This window comes from Melopsittacus undulatus, chromosome 9 (genome assembly GCF_012275295.1).
Source record: "Melopsittacus undulatus isolate bMelUnd1 chromosome 9, bMelUnd1.mat.Z, whole genome shotgun sequence".
Taxonomy (NCBI): domain Eukaryota; kingdom Metazoa; phylum Chordata; class Aves; order Psittaciformes; family Psittaculidae; genus Melopsittacus; species Melopsittacus undulatus.
In genome coordinates this window covers 3,233,792-3,250,272 of record NC_047535.1, presented here as the reverse complement: position 1 = coordinate 3,250,272, position 16,481 = coordinate 3,233,792, and the positions used below count along the sequence as shown (strand labels likewise).

The following is a 16,481-nucleotide window of genomic DNA, read 5'->3' as shown; positions in this document are numbered from 1 at the left end:
CTCTAGTTTTATTGTCAACTTTGATTTAGTGGCTTGCAATGGGTTATTGTTGGCTAGGTTGGAAGGTCGGTGTTCATATAATGTCATAAATCCACAGTGGGAATTTCTCTTTAGGAGAGACATATGCTTCAGGTTCCTTCCTGTCAATTTAGTTTGTTTTCTGAACAACCAAATTATTTTTGGATGGCTTTTATCCCTGAAACTCTCATCTCCTCAGCACTGCTGCCATTCTCTGAGTCAAACCCCAGTTATACTCCTGCAGCAAGAAATAGCCGCCTGGTTATTGTATAACGGTATTCCCCCCTTGCAACAAGCAGTTCATTAGGAGGCAGCATCTGCGTTTTAAGTGTGGGATGAAGGTGTGTTTGACGCTTTGTAGTGAGTAAGCAGGCTTCAGCAGAAGCTAATGTTTTTGCAGCCTTATTTTGGATTTTATCAGCAACTATGAAGCAAAACCTGATAGTTTATTCAGAGGCCGCCTTATCTGGTTTGAAGACGTTTCTCACCAGCATCACAGGGAGCTCTGGGGACTCTTTCCTCTCTCCGTATGTATGCTGCTTATTCTGTGATACTGATTTTTCTCTTTGGGTTTGCTTTTGTAAATCAGCATTGTATCTTTCTGTAATAATGAGGAGCATTTGGTTATTGAATAGCCTTAAATTCTATCTTCTGAATTTCTCTCTGGAAGAAATTATCTCCATTTGAATACTAAGCTATAAAACATGAGAAGAATTTTAATCTGTGCTAATGATTCACAAGTGTTAAGAATTGCTAAATTTTTGTCCTGCAGTAGTGATTTGACAAGTTTTTCTCCCTCTTTAAAGATACAGTAAATAAAACAAATTGGCTTAGGAGTGCATAATGAAGTGAAAAGCAAAAAAGGCAGATCTACATTATGAGCTCAGTTTTTGTTCTGGGAACTTTATTACATGCTTCTGTTATGTAAATATATTCAGTTAAACTGGTTAACTGGAAGCAGACAAATCGTACCGGTATAACTCTTCTATACACGTCTGGGTTATTGTATTTGATAAACAGTGTTGGAAGGCTGGCAAAGGGATCCTGTGAATGTTTAAGATTGAGTAGTGCCCTGGTTGATTTGTCTTTGTAAGCATGCTGTACATGTTTAAACTCTTTTATTTCAGGCTTGTTTGAGTCCTGCCAAGAATAATTGTCATTAGCTGGCTGGTCCACTCCCTAAGTTAGCTGGTCCTTGTTCTGCATTTGGATCCTATTACAGAGCTTGATGGCAGGAATGAGGTGACTCATTTAGCCTCCACATCTGAACCTATTGTTTACACGATTTATTAACAATATAGATGCAACCTCCTGCTTCCATTCAGTGGGAACCACTGGGAAGTGGAGTGAGATCACAGATCATTTCCTTAATGCCAATGACCTCATTAGTGCTCCCAAAGCTTGGAGGCTTTCTTGGGGAGGCAGGAGGGACAGCGTGAATGTGAGGGGTTTAGCAAACAGCACGGCAGTTCTTGTGCCTCAGTGATGGATCAGTGCAGCGTTATGGCTGGCACAGTGCTGGAGGCACCTTCCAGTGGGTACCATGAGCACCCACTGCCTTGATCATTTGAAACCCTTAAGGTTTTTAGGGCTTTTTTCCCCCCACAGCTATGCATTTGGCCAGCTGTCCATGTGGAGAATAGGTTCACAGCATCACTGACTCTAGGTAGCAAATGTAAGATATGATGCAAGGGCTCACCTTACTGCTTGCGTCTCCTTTGCTATTCCTCTTGGCTGTGACAGTGATCTTGCCTGTATCCCAGAAGGATGCTCAGTTACCGTCAGAGCTGTGCTTCAGAACTGGACCCTCTCTACCCTCTGGGATGATGCTGGGCTTGACTCGATGCCAGCTGAGCACCCACTGGTCCACAGAGAGGATTTGTCCCTGGAGTGTAGAATAATGCTCCATTCCGGGTGCAGTCAGCATCTCCCTTCCCTCCTCAAACCCTGCTTCCCCTCTCCTAGATATGTTCATCTTGCCCTAATTAAAGGCAAGAAAGCGAGCAGAGATACGGGGGTGGCTACAGCCTCTCAGGGAACACAGGTTTTGGGTTTTTTAAACTTGATTAAGGAGTTCTACATAATATAGTGGAGGTGACATAATGCCAGGCTTGTAAGAAATACAATGGAAGCCCAAAGATGTCACTGTATGAATGCCTAAAACAGAATAGAGAGTCATCTTTCTGTGGGCTGGTTGGTTTCTTTGAATCTTATGAAATTTTACAGCTAGGATTTAATTCTCATAGGAGATTCTAGGAGACAGATCAGCCAAGATGTAGAAAAGCAATCATTGTCTGCTGCAGGGTAAGGACAGTTTTGTTAAAGAGCTTATTGCTGCCTTACTGAGGATTTTATTCAAAGTCGCAGTGTTCATCTGCCACTGGTTTGTGTCTTGGAGGTGGAATTGGATTATCCTTCCAGCACACCAGAGGGTGTCTCTTTCCTCCTTCTAAATCTAGAAATGGGCATTGATAAGGGTGTTATGTTGTAATGTATATAATATTACGTATTAGGGACTATGATGCCAATGATAGTTGCTTGACATTTTATAGTAGCTTTGCACATATTAACTAAATCAACCTTTAGAGCTTCTTTTGAGGCAAATCTGGTTTAAGCTGGTGACTTCCAACTTCATGTCCATGGAAGCACAAGTAGACATGGGCAGAATACCTGAAAAAGAGACCTAAATATTAAAATGAAGGATCAAACAAGTGACTAGAATATAATGGCTTGAGTTGGCATTTGGAGTGGACCAAAGACTCTTAAAGCTGTGCTTCAAAAGTGCTGTGGTGACCCAGCAGCTCCCAGGGCTTTGTATTTTGTCAGAAAGAAGCTACTCACAATTGTAGTGACCTTTGCAACCCCATCTGGGCCATGGCTCAGCTCAGTACTGACTCAGAGGGAAAGCAGCTGCCTGTGCTGCTGCTTCCTGAGTTGTAGAGAAGTCTCCAGTGCAAGTAAGGGGAGTTTAACTGGAAGAGTTAAGGAGTCGTTTTAACAAGAGGGACTGCTCAGGAGCGAGTGCAGTTCTATGTGGAAAGTTGCACAATGGATTGAATGGTGACAGCTTGAGGTTAGCTAATAGCAACTGAAATGGTTCATTCTCTGGGGACATGGCTTTGTGCATGCCGCATCACTCCCCGGTTTGCATCAGGGCAGAACATCTGCAAATGTGGCCCAGGCCTTCATCAGAGGCTTTTTGAGGAGGTGACAGGGTCTGTCTGTCACCAGGACTGTATGTGGAGGGATGGAAACTTCGGGAGACTGTGCCCTTGTTCTCCCTTTGGTGCTTACTGGCTAACCCGAGCCTGCCAGGCTGTCAGTGTGAAATCCACTTAAAAAGTAAGTCTACAGGAAGAACTGACTTCTTTACAGCAGTAAAAGCAGCAGAGCTCACCCGCTCCAGGATGTGCATGTAAATGGCCTCCAGATCATTTTTGGTGTCATTTGCACTCATTTCCACTGTTGTTTTTGTTGCCTGTGAAGGGCAGGAACTGGCATTTGGTAGTGAGAATATCTTTGCTTATAAATCTTCCCTGTTGAATAGAGGAGGAAGGGAAAATCAGTGCTGGCAGCACCACTGGTGTCACTTTGTTCTTCGTGAAATCACCATGTAAACCTTAAAACCTTTATAGCAGCTGTGTGCATGGGGCTTGGGCCAGGTTTTAGGGCATGTTGACTTAGCCCCATCTGTGGCACGTTGTGCTATGTAACAGGGAAAATGTATTTGCCCCCTCTGTTCTGCTTTTTCCATCCACACATTACCCTGTAGTAACATTACCCTGAGCCTGCTGCGACAGCATGGTGGTGAGAAGGACAAGGAGAGCATCTTGGAGGTGATTTGAGCACACAGAGCACTAGAGACCTGCAGTGTGTTGTTTGCTTGAAGTTCTGTATAATCAGAGTCAATGAGCCTTGAAAGTCTTCTGGTTTTCTTCCTGCTTCTTAAGCTGTGAGTCCAAACAGCAAATTGAAAGTATTCCTGCAAGCAAAACATGAGAAAGGCAAAAAATAAACCAGGTGTCTTATGTGAGTTAGTCTTACTGCCTGATGCCCTGCAGAAGGAGAAGTAGGAAATGCTAGGCAGGAATAGGAAGTACACTGGTAAAGCAGTAGTAATAGGCCTGTATTTTTAACCCTATTTAAATACACAATCTACAGAAGTGGTGCAGTCTCACACAGGGCCAAAAGCTGATGCGGAAGGCCAGCCTGCAGCAGAAAATGCATGTGGTTAAGCCTGTCATCCTGTGCAGACTGTAACAGAGCTGCATATTGCACCATCTCACCAAGCTGAGCCTGGGTTGCTGAAAAGGGCAACAAATGCTGGAGTGTTTACAATTAGGAGCCTAATTTAAGACATTCTGAACTGATTCTCAGAGCCTGGATACTAAGCTCTGTTATTCACACCCACCCTTAGAAGATGTCCCTTCTATTTTGAAGCAGAGGCATCTGGAAGAGCCATTTGCCTTTGGAAATATCTTCATATGCATGTGTAAAATGGGAGTTTGGCTTGTGGGTGCTGCATCCCTCTAGAGTCAGGGAGGTATAAAGGAATACTTAGGTCTTAGTAGTGGCAGGAACAGCTTTGTCCAGATAAATACCATCAAAGCCAGCCTGATCTTGAACTTGTGGGCTGTAGCTGCTGGAAGTGCCAGGAGTGTGATACAGACCTTAGGAAGCTAAGTGAGCAGACAGTGCAACCTGAGAGCCAGACTGATTTACAGAGAGTAGTAAATCGTTGATCTTTGTCTGAGCAGTACCTGGCATTATCTGCTGCTTACAGCTTTATTTTTCCACCTTTCGGTTAAAATGTATTTGTGATATTACAATATCATGCAGTGTAATGCAAAATGTATTTATATTTACACTACATTAAGATGTAACTTATGACAACTCAATCAAGAAGCCTAGAAGAAAACAAAGCTGAGGTGATGGGGTAGTAAAGAAAACCCTTTGCTCTTAGATCCTGTACACTGGGACTATTTAATGATGTTTCTAATGTGTGATTATAAGGTAGCTCTTAAGTGAGGGCTGACACCATGGTCATAGAGCCATTGTCCTCTGCTTCAGTGGGAAAAAGCAATTGATAGTTCTCCCACCAACTCAGTCTTCACCAGGCCTGTCCTTGATTTAGGGTTTTGTCAGTGATGTTGCACGTGATTTTAAACCTGTACTGAAGAAAGTGCTATCAGTTATATTTAGTCTTCTGCGAGGTCTTATCCTTTGGGGCCTTTATCCAAAACCCATTAAAGTCTTTGCACTGACATAACAGGCTTGGGACCAGATCTTCAGGGATTCTTACAGCAGTAAGTCTGCGGTTCATTTGGTTTTCATTTGTCTGATCAATAAAAGGGCTGCCAGGGCACTGCTTGGCAGGAGGCAGGTAACTGGGAGGAAACGTTTGCATTGCTCACAGGGTGTGAGGGATGGATTTTATTCCATTCAGCTCCCAATCTGCTGTATAGAATCATAGAATTGTTTAGGTTGGAAGAGACCTTTAAGGTCATCAAATCCAACTGTTAACCCAGCACTGCTAAGTCCACCACTAAACCATGTCACTAAGAGTCACATCTACATGTCTCTTACAGGGATGGTGACTCAACTGCAAAGCCTGTCTCTGAATAAGTTTTGATTCAGTTTTTACATCAGTTTAGACTCCTTAAACTAAGTCTGTGTGCTCATTAGTGGGTCAGCAATAGCTTATTTGTATGATTATGTATCACCACACCAGCAGCCCTTTTATGGATGCTGCTGATAGTTTCACAACAGAAGTGTGCCCATGCTTTGAATTTGTGCCTTGCTCTTACTTGGAAGGAGGACTTATAAAAGAAGTCTTTAAGTGTTAGGGAAAGCCCTCAAACTTCACAAAGCTTCACGTGTTGCTATGGACAGGCTGGCAGGACTTGGGGTCTACCATGGAGCTGCAGATCCTCACTTTCTTGGCTCACCCTCTCTAGCTGGGAAGGGTGGCAGATCAATGCTGACCTTCAGGAACTTCTCAGCTGTAAAGACAAGCCCATGTCTCCTAAGGGTGAGGGAAAGTGTCAGGCTGCTACAGGAGGGGCAGGAGGAAGGAGAATGGTGAAAGGAGGCAGGGACTGGGATTGGGAGGTGAAAGAGCAGTTTAATTTCATTTCTAATAGTCAGTCTCAAGCTTCCAAGTGTAAAGGTTGGGATTACGGATACTGCTGGGGAAAACTCAGGAGTCCCAGGCTGGCCATGGCTCCTTTTCTGTGCAGAGCTGAAAATCATGGAAAAATAACGAACCAAAGCAGTGATTCAAATGAGAAGTCTGGATAAATTTAGCTCAAATATTCTTGGTATGTTTGTGGTCGCTGTGGAAATTACATCACTGCTTGTTTAAATGATCAGAATATCACTTGGAAAACTGGCATGGCTACCCGAGGCGAGCTCAAAATGAAATCTTTTCAAAGCATAGATGTCTTTGGAATTGTTTCACCTGCAGGTAGTTGGTTTCAGGGTGGTTTTATTCCCGTCTGGGATAAGGAGTGTTTTGACTAGAGGTTATTGCTGCTTAATTGAAAAGCCACAAAGTTTAGTGCTGATACACTCTGAAGTGTGATTATCTGCACATAAAAAGTCTGTCTGGGGACTCAGATTCAAAAAGAGTGCTGGTAATTGCTGAAGACAAGGCCTCCTCCAGAATCTGCCTGCTCCTCGTTCTGTTTTGCACATCAAAGAGCCTTTGAAAATGCTTTTATTTTTGCGTCAAACAGGAACCTTCCCTTTTCTTCAGTAACACTAATGGACAGGATCCCTTTTCAGATCTCATCTGCAGCGTGGAAAACAAAACAGTCTGGCTCCTTAAAAAGTCCAGCTCCTTAAGTGGGCTTGTTTTCAAAGTCACAATTCTCCAATGTTCTGCACCTTGAACCTTTCACACTGGTGTGGTTTCAGCCCAGCTGGCAGCTAAGGACCACTCAACTCCTTGCTCACTCCACCCTTACAATGAACTCTATCCCAGCTGAAACCAGGGCACACATGATGGCAGGGTGGGAATAAAAGCTGTCAAATCAAGGTCATTTGCATGGATTGGGCCAAGTTCTCATGTGTGATGGATCAGAGTTCATTATAGGTTGGTGGGAGGGGGATGAAATGTGCCTTGCTTAAGCTTGCTGTCCCTACCTTGCAGCAGGTATCTAAAAATGCTGTGGGCTGCAGTAGGCTCACAGCATATGCCTTTGTTTGGACATAGTATTCTCCCGGGCAGAATCGTTGTTCTCCCTCTACTGAAATGAATGCTGATATTCCCAGGCATCAGGAAGACCAAAGGAGAGTATTTCCTCTTCTCCCTCTTTGCAAATGCAGATGGTTCATCTCTGCTGCATGCAGGTTTTGTCACAAGTGAAGGAAGGTTTTATTTTCTTTGGTAGCCCCCATTGAAGCTTTGGCAGCACATCACTATGCAGCCTGATTCGTGACCAGCACTGTCTCGGCCAACAGTGGAGGTCTTTTTATCAGGTGTTGTCTTCTGCTCCAGACACAACTGTTAAGGTAATCTTCCCTCTGAGGTATTCTGTCCTGGAAACCGACATCTCAGTGGATCTGCTTTCATGGAAGCTGGTGGAAGTGCTCACATTGAGCTCAATAGAAGCTGGAGTGGAAACTCTCTCTCTGCTGTTTTGTTAGGGTTTTATTTTCTATTCCAGACTATTGTGTTCATCTCTTTCCTCTGATACTCCTGCCAGCTCTGCAGTTCCCTTGGCTTTGCTGTTGCCAAATTGGCTGTTCAGCTTCCTTGATGCCAACCATATCCAGTATCTTAATTGCGTTTTCTTTTCTCCTGCATGCAACACATGTACCTAAACTAATCTAGAGTTGTTGTTGTCTTGGTGATAAATGAGAAGTGGGGATAGCAAAGGGTAAAGTATTTTATTTAGCAGACAGTTAAAGCACATTGATCTTTGTCTAACATGTACTAAGCTTGCATTTTGCTGTGTGGGACCCCCTCAAATCTCATAAAGAGCTTTTTCTCTTAGATGTGTCTGCTTTTTCCTAATCTACCAGTTTGTTTAACAAAAGATACTCTCTACAGACGTCCCTTAAAGTAGCCTGTGAAGCTATTATCATCTTATGTGTTAGTGCTTGGTAACAGGGTTAGCTTCTGCACATGTATAACTTGGGAGCACAGGCTGTAGGGTTGGAAGGAGTGTGTGGGTCAGTATGCCGGTGTCACTCTTAAGCCTCATTCAAGGCCTGTTTTAAGCAAGTTAACTTGTCTGTTCCTTCTGCTTTTCTAGAAGACTGTTCCTCATTTCTCCAGCACTTCAAACTTTCTTCTAACTGGCAGCCAAAATGTGTTCATACCCTGCACATAAATAACTCTTCTCCTTCCCTGGTGTCTCCCTCTCCATGTATTTATAGACAGTACTCCCATCTTCATCCAGCTTTTATTTTTCCAGGCTTTTTTTGTCTATAGTCTTGTAATTAGACTATTGCTTTGATTCTTTTCCACCTCTTCCAGATTCTCTATTTCTTGAACACAATAAGCTGGACTTGTGCAAGGTATTTTATATCTTTTTAATGCAGCTTTCCCTTTTTTTCCCTCATCTCTGGCTGGCCTTTCCAAACCCTTCATGTGTCCAGGATCTGCCAGACCTGCTCTGGTCCTTAAGGAGGGGAGGAAGGATGCATCAAAGGTGGCAGCAGCTACCCAGGACCCCTGCCATGTGATGGAGGGATGGAGAGCTGGGCTTGCTGCTATGGCCCAAGAGAGCATGATGGAGCAGTTCTTTAGCTTCATCTTACCACTTTAAGCAGGTTTCTCTGAAAGCCCCACTGAGGCTTGTCTTTCCCGGTAGCATCTGTGGAGTTTCATGGGGATGGAGAGGCAGATGTTAGCTGCTTCTGTGCTATTATTTTTGACCAGCAGTTGGGTTGGTGTATCTTAAATGGGTTTCCATTTAGGAAGCTGTTTACATGTGTTACTGAAGTGAAACATAAGCTTAGGAGCTGCTTTTCTCAACTTGGACAAGCTGTGAAATCACTGACTGTGTCTTTGGTAGAGCCAGTAGAAGACTTGGACTCAGAATAGACCTGGGGCCGTCCTGCCCTCACATGTACACAAGGAGTCTTTCCCTGAACTCTTCTAGATGCAGGCCCCCAGAACTGGGGCTAAAAGCATTTGCTTCTTTCTAAAGCTAGCTTTAAATAGATGTCTAAGGAGGACATAGCAGAAAGGGGCTGGCCATGACACGGTGCTTCCCCAGTGTGAATAATTGACTTTTGGTTTAGAAGGATGCTGAGCAAATTATTTCTTTGAAAGACAGAAAATTAGAGATGTGTAAGTTTTTTTTTGCTTTTGATGAAAGCTTGAACATTAAGGAAAAAGTTTCCAAAGAAACCATAGTTAGCCATGAAATTCTTGTTTTATGGTGTTTCAAATGAAATCCAATCTTGGTTTGGTTTCATGGCTATAATGTTTGATGCAGTTGGACGGGAATGGTCTCACTAGGGACATCTTTCATCATTTAATAATCCTCTTTCCAGGCATGCCTGGAAATAGGCATAAAGAAAATCCAGAAGCGTTGTCATAGTTCTTCATGCTTAATGTATATATTCTAATTTAGAACTGGAAAGCCAGGGTGGCATCACTGGCCTTGCCTCAAAAGCAGCTTTCTGAATGATTCAAGCTGTAGGATTGGAACCAAATCACTGAGGCCAAAAGACAAAAATAGAAACTTTCACTTAGAGCTGAGTCATTTGTATTTTTGATGCAGCAATTGGCTCTCTGGCCATTTAGAGCAACCTTGGTTCCCTCAAGCTTGTTCTCTTAGGGGTAGAAATGAACACCATCAATGTTCTCTGTGGGCTTTGCTGATCCATTGCACCCAAAAGAGGGCACTACTGGGGGCATGTCCCTTCTCTGCAAGAGCCAGCCTTTGCCCTGTGCTTGCAGGAGGTCATCCCTATCGAATTCCTTCTCTGCACTGTGTCTACCAGGGGTGATGGGACAATCTGACCACTGAGAAATTATGGCTGCTGACCACAGCATTATGGCTGCTGATGCTCTGAGTGCTCCTATGGTTCAAAAGGGATGAAAATGTGCATGTGAAGCTGCTTAGGCTTGACACTTCTACTCAGTGGAGGTAGTAAGACCATCAGGGTCACCAACAACAGCCCAGTTCATAGCACTGATAAGCTGGAGGGGGCACGGTTAGCAAGCAGCTGCCTGCTTGTGTTATGTACCCAGCCACTGGGTGGGAAGTGGGAAGGCAAAGAGAGAGGAGGAGGAGGAGGCAGCAGCCCTGTGTTTGCTGTCGCTGCTGCCATTTGGGATATGGTGGTTGCCTTGGTGTTATCTACTGCAGCTAAGGAAACTATAAATGGAGAGGGGGCAGCTAAAGGTGGGATGGGGAGCAATGGGAGCCTTATGTGCTGTATGCACAGCCAGACAGGGATTTGTGTGGGGTTTATTAGCACACAAGAGGCTGGCTGCAGCACCTGGAGCCCATGGTGCTGATGGGGTGCCTTTGCTCTGATTCTGTGGTGAAAGTTACATGCCTCCTGCCCCTCTTCCATCAGATATAGCTCAGGGCAACAGAAGTGGTGTATGCACTTAGAGAACAATCATTGGGGAGCACCGTGTCCAAGGTAGAGTTGTCCAGTTGCAGACTGCAAGGAAAAGCCATATCCCAGGGCCATCACATGTAGTAGCCCTGTTCCTTTTCCCTTGGTAGCTGCAAGTATAGTTAGTGATCCCAGACTTCTTTTTCCAAAGTGATTTGCACACTGACATGATGGGTTTGCTCTGACTCATATTCCAGTGTGTGCATTCTCTAACCTCATTGCTTTGTAATGGCTGTGTGTAGCCTCTTTTGTACTTCAGCAAAGTAAGAATAACCAGCTTAGTTTCATTTTAACTTCTTGGACAAGTCATTTCCAGAGACCCAGGGATCTGGGAGGCACACACACAGATGCAGCAGCCTGCTCAGATCTGGTAGAGCTTTTCAGCTCTGGCTCAGTGCTCACCGTGGCAGAAGGACAGACAGACAGCTCCACACAGCCATCCAGGCATCGGTCATACTGCCCGCTAAAGACTGCTGAGTCTCAGTGCTACCTCTATTTAAGGCTTTTCTGTCCCCTCTTCCCCCATTGTCCTCGATGATGGAGAAATGATTGTGTAAGTGTGGAGCTAAAGCCTTTGGAAGCGTGTGATTTTCGTAATTCAGTTCTGGAACCCCTTAAAAAGGCAGGAATCCAGAGCATTTTTCCATCTGGGATTTCATATTTTCCTTTCAGGTTTGCATTAGAAAATGCTTTTTTCCTTGCAGGTTAGGAGTGTTTCTAAATAGAAAATTTCCAGTGGCTCTGGTGGTAACTGGTCACTTTGCATGGCTGTACCTAAAACTGTCAGGGTGCCCTTTACAGGATCCTAGATGCTTACTGGAAGATGTTCAGTGCAGATGAGCACTTGGTGTGCGTGGTACTGGCATGCAAAGAACTTAAAAATAAGTCCAGATTATGCAACAACAAGTGAAAAAGATCCCTTCGGTCCTGGAGTTTTGTCTTTGAAGCATTCTGTGTTTCAGATCTGGTCTTTTGTGGGGTTATTAAGTTTCCTTTTGGGCCAGTGGGCATTGATTATAAGCAATGTTGTAGATGCGGTGTCTTTTGTACTCAGTGCATCATCTTTTCCACTGCCTAGGCAGGCAGATCTTGGTGTGGAGCCGCTCCCTTAATTAGCTGAAATAATAGTTGTTTGGGTGAAATGGAACCACAAAAAATAAGCAGATGAAGCCTGTGGAGGGTTCCTGCTGTCCTGGGAAGCTGGCATGTCTCGCTTGTTGTGAAGAGAGATTAATCAGGGTCAGAGGGACATAGCCCAATTCTGGTCTAGCCTCTCTAGAGCCAGTGCTGAGCTTCCCATATAAACCATCTCAGTTGGATTTACCATACCTTTCTCTCCTTTCTTTCTCACAGTGGGCTTTATAAGTGGGTCTGACCAGTTTTGAATCCTTCCAGGTACATTTTACAGCAGAATTGGTTGAGCCATAGGTATTTTGCCTAAACCTGAGAACAAGGTGAAATAGATGATAGGCTTCCTACTGCAGGACCCTCCTTTTGAAGCGTTCTGGTCTGGTTTTCTTATTAAAGAGCCCAGGATTTTCTTGTTTCCTCCAGTCTTGGGCAGGAAATTCTTTTTCAGTATCTCAAAGATTTCCAGAGGATTGAAACATTTTTCTTACCCATCTAAGTGGGAAGCACAATGTAGGACAGATCCATCATCCTCTGAAATCCCTGGAGGCTTCCTCTTGGCTGCTGTTCAGTTTATTAGTCTGAAGTTTCTCAAAGCAACAGAAGATACATGGGTCTGTTACAGAAAAAACATGGCTTTCTGTTAATTTTGCAAACCAAGGGGCCAAAGCTTCTCTAAGGTGGTATTGAAAAATATTCAGCAACACTTGGGGAGTTTCCAAGCATTTTGGGGTGGTTGGCTTTAAATATTCAACATATCTTAAACCTCATCTCTGTCCCATTTTGTATTTGCTGTGGCAGCACTCAGGAGTCAAAATGCAGAAGATTAAGCTGGTAAAGGTTAGCTGTAGCCATCTGCAGCTGCTGAGGAATTAATGTCTGAGCTCAGCCCAGAGGGGCAGCCTCCCTGCCCACCCCCATCCCCAGATCCTCCCTGAACCAGAGGCTTGGATTTCGCTGTAATGGGCCATGGAGATGAAAATAAGTGTCAAGGCTCAAATGTAGTAGTACATTCAGACAAAGCAGCAGCCAGGCAGCCAAAAGACATTACATCCAGTGCCCGCTGGAAGAGCTGCTTGTGCAGAAGCAGAGGTGGGTGACAAACAGTCCAAGGAGTTAATAGCTTAATAGAGCATCACTGAATGGGATGCTGTGTTAGAGCCATCATCTTGATTTGTTCCTGTCTCTGGAAATACCTGCACACATTATGACAAGGTCAGTAGCAGTTTTAAAGTTTTATTGTTATTGTAATTCTGTTTTGGAGCAAGTTAGCTTCCTGCCCTATTTTATCCTGCATTAAGCATCTCATACCTTTCTCTGCTAAATAAAAATACCCTTGTTAGTTGCCAAAGAACTCCTGCCTTATCAAAGGGACTAAGGCAGCATGCACAAACTGTGAGTTAATGTGTCTGAGAGAGGAATGCAGTGATTTGGGATATAAAGGTAATAATCATCTCTACAGTGTCTACAGCATGCTGTTTTGTTGTGCAGCCGTTTGCTGATTCACAACATTGACCTGCAAACCCTCACCTTGTTACTGAAGAAGGCACACTGTCAAACTGACAGAGATTTCAGTTTGGTTCTTCTTCACTTGCTATAATAACAAGGCCTGAGACACTGTAACTACATATATCTCTGAAATTCACATTATATCCTTTATTAATGATAAGACTTGTTTTTGTTTTGTTTCTCTTAGCTGGACCAGCAGTCGGTTGCTCTTTACTCTTGTAGCCTTTGAATGGTAATAAAATAACACTGCTTTGTTTCACTGGTAACCTCTGTTGCCATTTGGATATGTTTTAGAAGAAAATGAGTCTTGCCCATAGCTTTTGTAAAAGGCTGTTAATGCAAAGCCAAACTTAAGGCATTTCCAGCATATAAAACATTGAAATCTAAGCGGGAAATACTTCCAGAGTTCAGTGTTTCTATTAGCCTTTTATTACAGGAATATCCAAGTACTGCTAGAATATCATAACTTGCTATGCTGCTTTGCATGTAGCAGTGTGCACTGTCAGACAGTAACACAGACCCTCCTGTGCAAAGTGCAGAAGCCAGCTCCTAAATCCATGCAATCTAAGAATTAAAAGCACTTTGTTACCTCCAGGCTCAGATACTCAGCATGTTGCATGATAGACAGAGATTTAATATTATTTAGCTCCAGTATTGCTCTCGTATTGTGTTGTTCAAGGCTGTATGCAAGTGAGGTGACCCTATTAGGAAAGCCACAAAGAGTTCATGTAAAGAGTGTGAGATTTGTAGGGTTAAAACTGTAGGCAGAACTTTGGATTTCAGCCCAGTTTTCTGCTAAAAATGGCTGAAACATGTATTGGCAAAACTTTGTTTCCAGCCCATATGAGTGCCAGTACTGATGATAGTTCAGTCATGCAATTTGTAGCAATAAAACAGTCTTTAGCCAGTCAAATATAATTTTCCTCGGGTTTTTTTTCCCTACTGGTTAGTATAAATTAAGCTTGTGAAACACGCTGGTTCCCATTTTCCATCTGTATTTCAGAAGTCAATATATCACTAACTAAGCTACCAGGAAATCTGTGAATTGGGTAATTTGCTTGGCAAGATGCTTAGCTTTGCCATGGATGGCTTCTGTGGTTTTGGGGAGCTTAGGAATGGATGGTCCACCTTTCCTCGTTTAACCTTTGCAATCTCAAGTTAACTTTGACAAAAACATGGCAGTCCAGTAGTTGGTTTAGGGCAGGCTTTTTTATCTCTGTGCTCATCAGGTTTGCTCTTTTCAGGCTTGTAATTACTTCAATCTCAAAGTGTTCTCTATGCTGAAGACTTTTGGTGGCCTTTTTCCCCACGTCTTTGGCAGGAGGTCAGTTTATCGTAGGGAGAGGTTTTGATGACAATTACATAAGAAACTTGAATGATGAGCAACGTAATGTTTCTGCCAGAACATTTAAATAGAAATAGATTGTTCAGGTCTCCTAGATTCAATGAAGTTTTTATTGATTCCTGTTTGATGGATGTTCAAATGTTCAAAGGTAGGCAGCTTTGGTTAGTTCAATCAAAATTTGCCTAAGACAAGATTAAAATTGAGTTTAAGGACTAAAATTAACCCAAATGACTCTGATTAAACTGCCAGTTAATTCTGGGAGCATGGGAACTCCATGAAGCCAGCTGTTTGTGCCCTTCCCATTCCTGGAGAGCCCAGAAATCTGCAGCTAACATATATGAATAGACTGCGATGGTTGATGGCCAGCCCATGTTCTCCAGATGGTGATGATAGTAGCAATGGTTGTAACTGAGCCATAACACTACAAAGGACTTTTGAGGGGGCCAAAACTGTAAGAGGAAGCATGACACATTAGCTAAGTAGTTTTATGAAGTAGTCATTTGTTAAAACACAGAAGCGGTTTTGGCATTAGGGTCTGGCTTGTGGAGTTCCTGCTTTCCTCAGCAACAACATTGTGGTCCTTCTTGTGCTGCCTGGCCAACTGATTTGGTATTCCTCCCTGCACAGTGGGGCAGTTCCAGGAGGAAAAAAGGTGGAAAATGCTCCTGTAAGGAGAGCTCTGGTGTGCAGTGTGTGAGAGGTTGGCTGCTAATTACAGGAGGAAGTGACACCAGCATCTCCCAGATCCCGAATGAATCTGTCACCACAAGATGCTTGTCCCTCCACCTTCCCTGGCCATGATATAATAAGAAAGAAGAAAGATGGCCTGGCTCTGTTCTGTGTCATAAAGATGTGCCTTTACGTGCAGAATGGCTGCAGATGTGGAGTCTTGAGTAATAGTCCTCAAAACCAGGATTAAGGCTGGAAGGAAGTAAAATTTGTCCCTCCTTTCAGCATTCCTTTAAGGAGCAAGACTAAAGTTGCTGTGCTCTGTCAGCCCCGATTTGCAATGCTTCCTGCTCAGCTTTCCAGCTGTTTTGTATCTCTGATGGAAGACATTTTTTCCTTCAAGGGGAATTCCAGCGCTTCTCTCTAGGTTCAGGATTTCATCACAGGACACTAAGCGCAGGGAGGCTGCGTGTTCCAGTGACTACAGTGTTTGCTTGGATCTGTACTTCAAACTGAAGAACTGTTTTGCTTTAATGTTCTCTCTTCTGCCACCTTTTAAACAGTTGCTTGTAAAGAATCATTAGCATTTCCTACCTTTGGTGTCCATTCAAAGAAGAATTAAATCACTTGCAATATTCTTAGCAATCCCTTACAGTGTGTGGTCTGCTCTAAAAGACCGGACCAATGGATGAATTCCTTTTCCCATGTATCCCCTAAAACTGTGGAATTATGAAAGCACTGCAACTATCAACATGAACTCTAAGATGCTCTTTGCTGTGCTGTAATGTAACACCACATTCATCTGCCTTCATTTCTGCTGCTCGTCCTTTACACGCTGTGCATCATCTGAGGAAGGTTATTGATGTGGGCACATTTTTAATGGCACGAATCTCTGGAGCCATCTCCAATGTCTGAGTGATTTGAGCTTCATTTAAATAATTGATGAGAAGTGTTAGTCAGGATCTGTTGGTGATTCAGACTGCATTATTCAAAGATATTTACTGACAGTTATAGATTGGTCCAAATTTACTTCTTTTTCCAGGCTGCACTAGCCTAGGCTCTGTATGACATCGCTGTCTACTGAAAAATAATAATCCTTGTTAACATACATGAAAATCTGTGGATTTAAGGGCTTTATTTAACTGGTTTCAAATAGCAGTAACAATAATGTCTTAACAGGAAAAATGGTTTCTTTTCAAGTGAAAAGTACTTCTTTTCTCTG

General features: G+C 43.4%; 1 protein-coding gene across 1 annotated transcript in view; it reads left to right on the top strand.

The window, feature by feature from the left end:
* LRRK1 (leucine rich repeat kinase 1) overlaps positions 1-16,481 on the top strand; it is a 73,489-nt gene that overhangs the window by 601 nt on the left and 56,407 nt on the right. The gene's annotated exons all lie outside the window — the stretch shown is intronic.